Raw genomic sequence first — 11311 nt, 5'->3', positions numbered from 1 at the left:
ATCAAGAGTTTCATGAGCCTCCTGAAATTTTAAAGAAAAGAAAAATCAATTTGGCAGTATTTGTGCTACTTTTCCTTTGTTTCAGGTGAGTCTTGGAATATTGTATTATTAGAATTTTCTGGTAACTCAAGATCAAAGCTTAAGAAGAAAAAAGGACACTAGAGTAACATTTAAGTTACTATTACTATTCCTGTAATATTTCCATCAGTCTTAGGTCTATAATTGTATCTTCTAAAATTCATTTTGCATTGAACCTAATATATGTTTCAGCATAATATTCGGATATGGTAAATACATATCAGATCGATCAGTTTATTTACCAACGTTCATTTCCAAGGCAAAGGTTAACTGTGATTCTTCTCCCGGGTAGTCAAAAGGTGTCTCCCTTCCTCCCCCACCTCCAATTCTTTAGTTCAAAAAGAATAGGTTGTCTGCTCCACCACCCGAAAGCCACAAGCAGAGTACCCACTTGATTTTATTAGTATTCTCAGAGTATTTTAAAAAGAAATACCCCCAAATAATGCGATGCCTGGCTGTGTCTGGTGTTGTTTACAATTATAGCCTCAGGACTTAGCACAGTATATGGCACATACTAGACATTCCAATAATATATATACATAATAAATGAAAAAATTAATGAAGGAAAGCTTGTCACGAGGAAGAGTTTCTCAAGTTGTTGAAGTCACAGCACCTAGCACCATATCTGACTCTGAGCTGGCTGGTATTCAAAAAGTAATCAAATGAACCACCATGAATGAATGACCAAAGTGATCTCCATTGAAAACAATGCACAGTTGTTCAAAAGGGGTGGACACTTTCTACAGATGTTTTTCTCTGATAGAAACAACTCCAAAAATTGCAATCTATCTGCTGATCTATCACCCCGATGTATCCGCATGAACACATCCCCAGTCTGCCCGGTGAGCAGAGTAGGCAGAAGCCCCAGGCTACACGCTGATGAATGGGGACATATCGTCCCACTGATGCTTGCAAACTGGGCCTGGTAGGTTTGGCTTTGCATCTGTTACCATTGCCCAGGGTGCCAATGTCACTGACGTACAACTGCTGAATTTCAACTGCCAGGGAAAGTATCTTTGCGGAGTCAAGAGACAGATAGATGGGCTTTCAAGTATGTCTCTGGTGTTTGTCAGGCTAATGCATGGAACACATATTTCTACTAGCAAAAAAAAAAAAAAAAAGATAGAGAGGGTGTCCATCTCCAAAGCAAGAAGCACATCCATCAATCTCGCACTTCAGCCGGTTCTCAGGGCAAGTGCACTCCTGTTCCTCCCTCCAGGGCCTCCTCATGGACCCAGGCACTTCCTGTGGGAGAGCCGTCGTCGTTCAATTGTAGCGCCCTCTGTGGTCAGCCCTAGTCCCTGCACTGTGACTCCCAGTGCACCGCATAAGCCTGTTCAAAAATGATGTTTTTTTATAAAAGCATTGACATTTAGATTTTTTACTCTAAAAAAAAGGAACAGGGATGTAAGGTACAGCACAGAGAATGTTGGTAATGACATTATAATGACTATATATGGTGTCAGATGGGTACTAGATTTATCACAGTGATCACATCATAAGTAACTGTTATGTTATGTTGTTTACTTGAATCCAATCTAGTATTGTATGTCAACTATAATTGAAAATACATTTTTTAAAATAAAAAGTAAAAGATCAAGTAATATACTAATTCCAGAAAAGCTCAAATGTGAGTCTTAGAATCAGATAAATACAGGGTTTTTTTCAGATTTTATTTATTTATTTATTTATTTATTTATTTATTTATTTATTTTTAGAGAGGGAAGGGAGGGAGAAAGAGAGAGAGAGAGAAACATCAATGTGTGGTTGCTGGGGGTCATAGCCTGCAACCCAGGCATGTATCCTGACTGGGAATCGAACCTGCAACACTTTCGTTCTCAGCCCACACTCAATCCACTGAGCTACGCCAGCCAGGGCTAAATACAGTATTTTTAACACTGAAAAATAATTTTCCCCCTGAACCCAGGGCAGACACTAATTGCACTTCTGATCTATCTACAGGTAATCGAAATAGAGGTATTGTATCATAGTTCTCCCACATGAGAGTATGATCTCCTTGAGGATGAAAACAGATGTGTTCATCTATTAAGCCTGCTAATAGTAGATGCTCAATAAATGTCTGTCAATTAGTGTGATGGGTGGATGGAGAGGTAGACACGTGGGAGGGACATGCATCTACCAGAGGCAAGTAGCCATCAACATGGAGACAGGGTGAGGAGGAGCAATCTCATTTGACCCAAGTCCCACAGATAAATAAAACATCTGTCCAATTCTCAGAGAGTTTATAATGTAGCTGATAGGTGGTGCCATGGAAAGTTTGCTCCTTTAATTAGCCTTCTGGAAACACTTCCTATAAGTGAAATTCTAAAAACCTTTTGGAAAATTGAACCTGATGGGTGGTCGTGGCAGCATCTTTCTTAGCCAGGAACAAGCAGGTGGCAGGCAAGGTGACACTGGGAGGTAACTGACTGCCTTTGGCCTCAGTTGGGATGAGCCTTGCTTAAACTGGCTTCTATGGTAAGTCAGAGATGACTCAGAGCGTTCCCAAAAATCAGGCCTGGGACTCTTGCCAGGCTAACTGAAAAACACTTTAACAACTCGATAGATTATCTTTTGCTTTTTCTTCTTCCATTAAATAAAAAATCCTGTCCTGTAAAATAGAACTTTTTACCTCTCCATGTTCATCTGAATTGATTATCTTTTTCTTTCAGTAATGATAATAATCATAATTTTTTATTCACAATTTTTGTCTAAAAATTGAGTTTCATGTATGTTTTATAAACATTTTTGATGAAAATATAAGAAAAACTGCCAATAAGAGTAGCCTCACAAGTAGGCAAATTTAATAACCTTCCTTTTGGCAAGAATTAAAAGAAGCCAGAAAGGTTCCCTACCCACCCTGGCACCAGCAAATTGTCTGAATTTGCTCTGAAATCTATATATTTTGATATTTGAGTTTTTCTGACTTTTGATGTCCCTTTTGAGAATGGTGACACATACTAGTGTCAAACAGCAGTCTTCCAGCTGAATTTGCCAGACGTGTGGGGCACAGGAGCCAGCATGCATCACCATTCTGGGTCGCTCACCCTTAAGTTCGGCGCAGCGCCTGTGGCTCTCAGCATCCCCAGGGCAGACTCCGGGCAGCCACCCCCAAGGGATGGGAATCAGCCTGCAAAGTGGTGCCTGTTTGCTGGCCCAGCTCTGGGCAGATTCCCTGAGAACCGGCAGACATCGGGAGTTTCGCCTACCTTGGTGTCAACATAAGGTAATGAAAGTGACCGCAGAAAAGAATCCCTGAGACCATTCTGAGATGTTTGATGATCAACATGTTAGTCACTCTAAAGGAAAAATAGAGCAATAATCTGGCCTTCTCAGTACCTGAGGGAAATTAGTGCCATAAAACTGAAGTGTGAAAAGTGTTCAGCATCGTATGAACTGATTCTGTAAATAAGTGTTTTATATTCATTTTGGACACTGTCCTACAGGACCCTAAGGGTATCAAGGGAAGGGGTGTGCTCTGAACTACTGAGGCTTCTGAGCAGAGGGCAAGCTATGTTTGCAAGCTACAGAACCATAAGACACCAGTAAAGAATTGAGTAAAAGTGTCAGCCCCAAATTAAAAAATTCAGATTTTTTCTCAAATAATCAAATAACATGGCATAGTATAATCACTTAACTGTTTTAATGCAATGTTTCCCAAACCCCAGTAGTCCCATGCCACCTTCATAATTTTTATCATTTCAGCATAACAATTGTATAATTACTTAAATGAGATTTAAAATAAAATTTATTTTATTTTAGTACAATTTTAGATTTTTAACAAAATTGTGAATATAGGACAGAGAATTCCCATATACCCCACATTTTATTTCCTCTACTACTAAGAGCTTGTTCTTGCAGTCTGAGGCATTCGTTACAATTAATCAACCGATACTCACATATTATTATTAACTAGAGGCCACAATTTAGTGGGAGTTCTTTAGTTTTTACTTTATGTCTTTTTTATGTCCCAAGATCCCATTCAGGTTACTATGCTACCTTTAGTTATCTATCGTATCACCCTCAGTTCCTCCTGGCTGCACCAGTTTCTCAGACTGTCTTTGTTTTCGATAACATTGGCATTTCAGGACAGTATGGGCAGGTGTTTTGCTGAGTCTCTCAGCTGGGATTTGTCTGGTGTCTCCTTCATGACTAGACTGGGTTCCTACATGCTTGGGACGAAGATCACAGAGCTGAAGTGTCCATTCCCGTCGCACGGTATCAAGACACAGTGACGTACTGTCAACATGACCTGACTCTGTCTCTATGAACGCATCGACTTCTCACTTCACCCTCAAACAACTAGTAGGACTCAGGTCACACTTTTGGTGAGCTTTTTATATTTTTTTAAAATTCATTTCTCACTCTTTTTTCTCTTGGTATTTGAGTTTGGGCAAATTCTGTTGACCTATTTTCAAGTTCACTGATTCTCTCCTCTGCTCTGTTGCATCCACGGTCGAACCCACGGAACGCATTCTTATCTAAGTTTCTGTCATTTTATAGCTAACATTTTCATTTGACTTCTTCATACAGTTTCCATCTCTTTCTACTGAAATCCTCCATCTATGCATTTATATTGTCCAACTTTTCCACTGGAGCCTTTCACATATTCATCATGGTTATTTAAAAGTGTCTGCTGGTTCTAGCATCTGGGTTACCTATGTGAACATGATTTTATTTATTGCTTTGTCTATTCACAGAATGTTTTTTTGTTTACTTCTTTGTCTGTTTTGTAATTTTTGCTGAAATTTTAACATTGTGTCTAGGAGTGAAATAATCAGTACCAAGCCCTGGAAGCAGACACACCTCCTCTGCTGCTAGCCTTCTAGTGTATTGGAAGGGAGATTTTCCCACGATCAGTGCATTGCTGTCTGCAGCTTCTTTTAGTATTACCTTGTGCTTGGGTGGGGAGGGCTGCTTTGCTGCAGGACTTTTCACGATGTTCCTGTTCCACCCTCAGCCTTGGACCTTCCTATGCACCTGTGCTTCAGAGAGGCTTTCTCTCCAAGTTTTCGCCGTCGCCCGGCAGCAGACTGCTGCTGCTTGTTACTAAGTGGTTGCTAGTCAGTGGCAGGGGGAGGCAGGACCCACTGTTGCCTTGATCCAGGCTCCGCCTCAAGCAGATTCTGCATCCTGCATCCCGGGTCCTTCAGTGTGACCTTGCCCCTCCCCCAGTGGTAGGAGGTTTCTTATGATCTGCGCCCAGGAGATTTTCTGTCCCTGCCAAGATGTACAGAGTGTTGTCCTTGTCCTTTTTCCAAACCACAGTGACTCTTGCCCTGTGACCTGAGTGTGGCAAGATATGCTGCCCTTCCCCCAGTAACATAAGGCTGGTGTTTCTCCCCTCATAGGGAGAAGCCTCCTGGTGGACTTTTCCCCTTTCCCCTAGCAGGGGCCCCTCCCCTCCTCCACACCTGCACCACGAGGGAAGCCTTTTCTCACCTGTGCCCAACTCTCTGTGAGCATCTAATGCAAAGCCGTGAAGAGGGGCCTCTGGGTGGGTGGGAAGTCTCTCTGCAACCTCAGCTCCAAGGGGCTCTATACCCTCACACTTGCCCACACTTGACTTTCAGCAACTTTCCATTAGAATTTTTAGCTAGGTTCTTCCTATGAACTTGCAAGGAAGACCCATCCTCCCCTGTGATCTTTCATGTAGGTGAGTGCATATAGCCTGTGTCGTCTTCTTCTTATTGATTTTAGAGAGAGAAAGAAAAGGAGAGACAGACAGACATCAGTTTGTCATTCCACTCATTTAAGTGTTCATTGGTTGGTTCTTGTATGTGCCCAAGATTGGCCATTTAACTTCTTTTCATGTTGTTCAAAACAGGCAAGTCCCAAACACACAGGAACAATTCTCTTCTAGAAAGACAACTTGAGACATTCATTGAAACAATGTTACTGAATCCAAAGGTAGTTACATTCCCAAATACATAAGAAGAACAAAGAAGAGAGGGTTCTTTTCTTGAATGTAGACATACAATTCAATATGACAAGTTAAAATGACAGAAAAGCAAATTGCACCAGGAGGGAAGACATCCTGACAGTAAATACTAACAAATAATGTAACACTTCAAGGGAGAGGCTAGAAGAAGACCCATTATACTTGAAAGCTTAGAATAACTTTTCATGGCAAGATTTCATTCATAAAGCTGTAGGTTGGATGACGGGTTTGTTGCTTTGGTGCCTAATGTTTGTATTTGTGAACTTAGCAAACTTTCAAGATCATGTTGTTTAAACACTTTTATGTAGCTTACTGTCCAAACTCCCTAATAACACAAAGTAACATTTCACACAGATCTTGAAATAGGAAAAGAATTCTCTCAAAATAAAGGTCATTTATTTCCCATGTATTTTATTTAAATGACATTTTATTATAGAAACATTATAAATAGAAAAAAATATTTATGAAGCTATTGCTACAGAAGAATCTAAAGTTAAACAACAGACTATGTTGCACAAAAATTATGGCGACTCATCACAAATATTTCAAACACTCAAAGAACCTTTGACCTATGGTATACAAATAAGAACAGAGGAAAGGGGTAAATGGGGAGAGGTCAAGGTCGCTGTAGGAAACATGCGCACTGAAGTAAAAGAGCATGATAACGAAAGTGCTCATATATTTTCCTCTCACTATTCTCATGGGAAAGCTTTTGAGTAGACGTCTGGGTCTCACATAAAGGAAAGAATGAGGACATTTAATCCAACTGCTACAGAGACGTGTGTAGTCATAACAAGCTTTTTTAATGGAAATGTTTAAATTAAACAACTCATGGCATTGAAAAATATTTCATGTTGAAAGTCACATATTATGGGTGGGCCATACAGCCACAAACCTTTACCCACATTCAACAAATAATTAGTATATTTGGCAAAATTAATAAAATTCATAGAATAACTTTGAAAAGAAGGTACTTGAGAGGTCATGAAGTCATAGAAAATACAATTTTAAGCTCTGGATTTGGAGGGAAGTTTAGCCATTCTTTATCATAATTATTTCTCAAAACTTTTTATTTTTTCTTTCTTTTCTTCTTCATTTTTAGCCTCACTCTGTAGTAACTGAACAAATGTTTAAACTCTACCATCATACTTTTCTACCTTATCAAGCAAATAATTCTGAGCATAAATTACACTTTTTATTAATGACTCAAAATTGTCAGCCTAAATGAAAATGAATTAGTTTTCTATTGCTGTGTAACAGACTATCACATACTTAGTGACTTGAAAAACACCTATTTACACGCTCACAGTTTCCATGGGTCGGAGTCTGGCACAGTGCAGCTAGTTCTTTGCTCATGCTTAATCTCAGAAGGCTGAACTCAAGGTACTTGCCCGCTGTGTTCTCACCTGGAGGTGTGACTGGGGATACCTGCTCCATCCAGCTGTTGGAGGATTCGTTTCCTTGTGGTTATGGGGCTGGCACCCCCATGACCTTGCCCGCTGTCACAGGACTTGCCAGAGGCTGTTTCCACGTGATGCCCTCTGTCTCAGAAACTGAGAAACGTTCTCATCGCCAATCTTTTTCATGCTTCAAGTCTAACTTCTTCTGAGACCAGCTCATAAGATTAGGCCATGTCCATTTGAATAATCTCCTTATTTTAAAGTTAATTGCGTCTTGTAGCATAACCTAATCCTGGGATTTGAATGAATTATTTTCATAGTCCGGGGAATTACTCAGGGTATATATGAGTGGGAAATCTTGGAGGTCACCCTAGAATTCTGCCTAGCACAGAGTTTTATGAAATGATGGGAACATAGACTAAGAAGTCTGATAGGAAGGGGTTTAAAAACCCAAATTTACCAGCTGGTATATAATAGGTGCTTAACAAATACTTGTTGATTGAATTATGAAAAGTGAACAAATGAACAAGGAATGTATAAATGAATGCAATTAACACTTCAAACCCATTTCATTATCTAAGAAAAAACAATTGAAGGATAGTCATAAGAATGAAAGGAAATGATCCATGAAAGCTTGGCACGTGTGACATTCGGTAAAATGTCTATTATTAATCTTTCTACACCTGGACTTATCATTTCATTATGACTTTTAATTTGCCCCTGTTTGCTGGTGGAATCTGCTGTTAACATCCACAGCCATCCTGCTGCCCCGCCCCCCCACCCCCCGCCCCACTCTTTCTTCTCTTTGCTTTATTTACACAGCCCATGGTCTGCTGCTTTTTAAAGTGTTGCTCAATTGCTCTTCCCAATGTCTTGGGTTTGTGTTTTGTGATGCTTTGTGAAAGGGAAAACATTCAGCTTCTTTTAGAATTTATCTCAGGAAATATGTTATTTTTAGTAAAATGCAGCTAAAATAATATTCTGAAAAATATTACTTGACTGTTTTTAAATCATCTTAATTCAGAGATCCATTTGAATGTATGTTAGCCATTTTTATTTACTGTTAAACATAGCAATACTCCTTTCAGAACCTTTCAAAAATTAGGAAGCAAGTCTTTGGAAATCACAGCAGTCAATAGCATTTATTGGAAAGTGAGTGAAGTGAGTCAGAAGTACATAAACTATATCAATACTTTATACTCCTAGTTTCTACTTTCAGAAAATTTAGAAGAAATCTCACACACCAGTTTCAATGATTAATAATAGATTGCATTATTATTTCTATTGTTTGGACTGAAGAAACAGAATAGACAAGGTAACAAGAAGACCTGGATAAATGTAGCAGTTTCTATATACTTTGTTTCTTGTCAACAGGGAATTAGACATTTCAGAATATTAGAGTAGAAATTAGCTAAAAAATGATGTACTATTACATTAACAATATATTAATCATAAGTCAAATTATGCCTTCTACCCAAAAATAACTTCACAATTAAAAAAAAATCATGTAAAACAGTTCTTTGAAAACAGAAGGAACTTTGTCGTCTTGACTGTTCCCTCCCTTTTATCTGAGACACAGACGCCCCCCTGTGGTGGCTTGTGGGCATGTGCTGCTACGGCGACTGCTGTCAAAGAGAAGTTTCAGCTTGTCTGGCACAGGCAAGGCCTTCCAAGGCCTGGGCCACTCGATTTGTGAGGCCCTCAGCATATGTAAACATTATCAAAAAGAAGTCTAAAAGGAATAGAACATAATTCAATGCATTAAAACAACTAGCACACACAAAAATGCAATGGAACATGATTTGGCTCTTTACAATGAAAGAAAAATTTTAAAAAATAGTAATCCACAGTATATGTTGGGGTAGGTAGTCTATGCGTGGGACCAGATTTAAAAATATATATAATCATCAGCTTTCAGGGAAGTCCGTTCGTCTTTGTGGCTGTGGCACAGCCAATCTGCTCCAGGGAGACGGACGAAGTGCTATATTTGGTCCTCTGTTCCTGGGAGGCCTGGGTCAAGGCTCCCTCCTTCCCAGCTCTCCCAGTTCCTGGCCTCAGCTCCCAACCCCACCCTGCTCAGTCTTGTGAACAGACAAATTGTCTAGGAAGACAACTGTTAACTAATTTTGTATTCATCACAGCACAGTCCCTGCTCTGTTTCCTTCTGTTTCTCTCCTGGGTTACTCTTGGTTCTGTGCAAACCATGAAAAATAAAAATAAAAATTGAGAGCATGCTTTAGACAGGAAGGGGGCAGTCTCCTAAAACTTCCATGTGGGGAAGCGTCACCTTAGGTAGTCACGGCCGCGGTGGTTCCCAGGGCCCGCCCTGGAGTGCTGCAATCAGAATTTCTCAGAGCAGGTCCAGGCACCGCCTGCTGACTCCAACCTGCAGCCCGTGCAAGAACCACTGGGTCAGACAGCACACAAGCTTTGGCGCCTGAGCCCAATCCCATTCAAGACCAACAGGGACACGCCTAAAGTTCAACAAGGTCAGGTTTATTGACTCTGCCACGAGGGAGATTTCATGCCAAAGGAACAGTGATGTCTCCCTGAACAAAGGGAAGGACGGAGTTATTTTAGGACAGAGGAGTTGGGTGGAGTTGTGTTTGGATGGGCTCAAAGGGAAACAGGGCCTGTGTAAAATGATCAGCTTCAGGCCGGCCCTGCAAAGTCAGCCCACAGCCCTGTTTTCTTAGGGATGTCCATCTTGAGAAGGACATGCAACATTGTATCCAAAGACCCTTTATCAGAAGTGCTGCCTGTGGTTGTCAGTTCAGACTGCTTTTCTATGTCAACGTGACTTGGACAAGAGAGGTGTACTGCTTTCCTTTTGATAGGATTTCCAACAGTGAACTTTGGGATAGCCTGCGATTTTGGAAAACAAAGTATCTCAGTGTGTAAAAAAAGCAGCAGTCACTCAAAGAAGGGGGACACATGACAGTTGCATTGTGTTTGGGGGAGAAATATTGAATCTTGCTAACTTTGCAGCTGGCTTCATCTTTGTCTGTTATTCCAGCCTCATAAAAGGCAGGGCGGATGTTTACAGTCCGAGCCAATTTTCCCTTCTTAAAACATAACCACAGGGTTACTTCCAGAAGGAAGATGGAATAGAGAGTCCTTGCTTATGAGCACATAGATGTTTTTCATGCATTAATTCAACAGAGACTTATTGGATGGCTGCTATGTGCTGGGTCCTGGGTTAGGCTACTAGAAATATAGTGACGAACAAAAATTAGTCCCCGCCCTCAAGAACTTTACACGTTGGTTGGAGAAAAACATAGATAAACAGGCAATTACATTAGGTTATGAAAGTGCTATTCCTTGAACGAAAAAGTGTTATACCTTGACTTAAGAATAGATGCCATGAATAATTAACCCAGTCTTGGGTATCCAGGGAACTGGAAAAATGTGACCTCAGGTTAGGGAAAAGAGAGGGCTGGGGTGGAGGGGATGAGGAGCCAGGGGCTGAAATTTCACAGGAGAGGAGAAAGAACCTTAAAAGCAGAATCATCTGGGTTCTAATCCAGGCCGTACCACTGGGTGGGTATCCCGGTAACTCCAAAGTGCACTTTTCTCGTTTGTAAAGTGAGGATAACAAAACAGAGAAACATTCACGAGTGCCAGCCAGAGTTCTAAGTGGCAGGACTGCATCAATGAACACAAGGTGCAAGCTCCCTGAGCCTCGCATAGCCTGAAATAAGGGGCGGGAGGCATTGCAAAAAATAAATAATACTCACAATTAAAATGTAAAGTATTTACTCTGTTATGCAATAAATGCAGAGCGAAGGGAATTAGATGTGCCGGAGGAGTAATGAAGTGACATCTGTCAAAACACCCAGCCGTGGCATAGGGACATTCTGATGAGGTCAGGTCATAGACACCATGCTTGGCT

Source organism: Phyllostomus hastatus, unplaced genomic scaffold, assembly GCF_019186645.2.
Source record: "Phyllostomus hastatus isolate PE091 unplaced genomic scaffold, TTU_PhHast_1.1 phas_contig_196, whole genome shotgun sequence".
Lineage (NCBI taxonomy): Eukaryota > Metazoa > Chordata > Mammalia > Chiroptera > Phyllostomidae > Phyllostomus > Phyllostomus hastatus.
Note: the sequence above shows the minus strand (reverse complement) of the source record.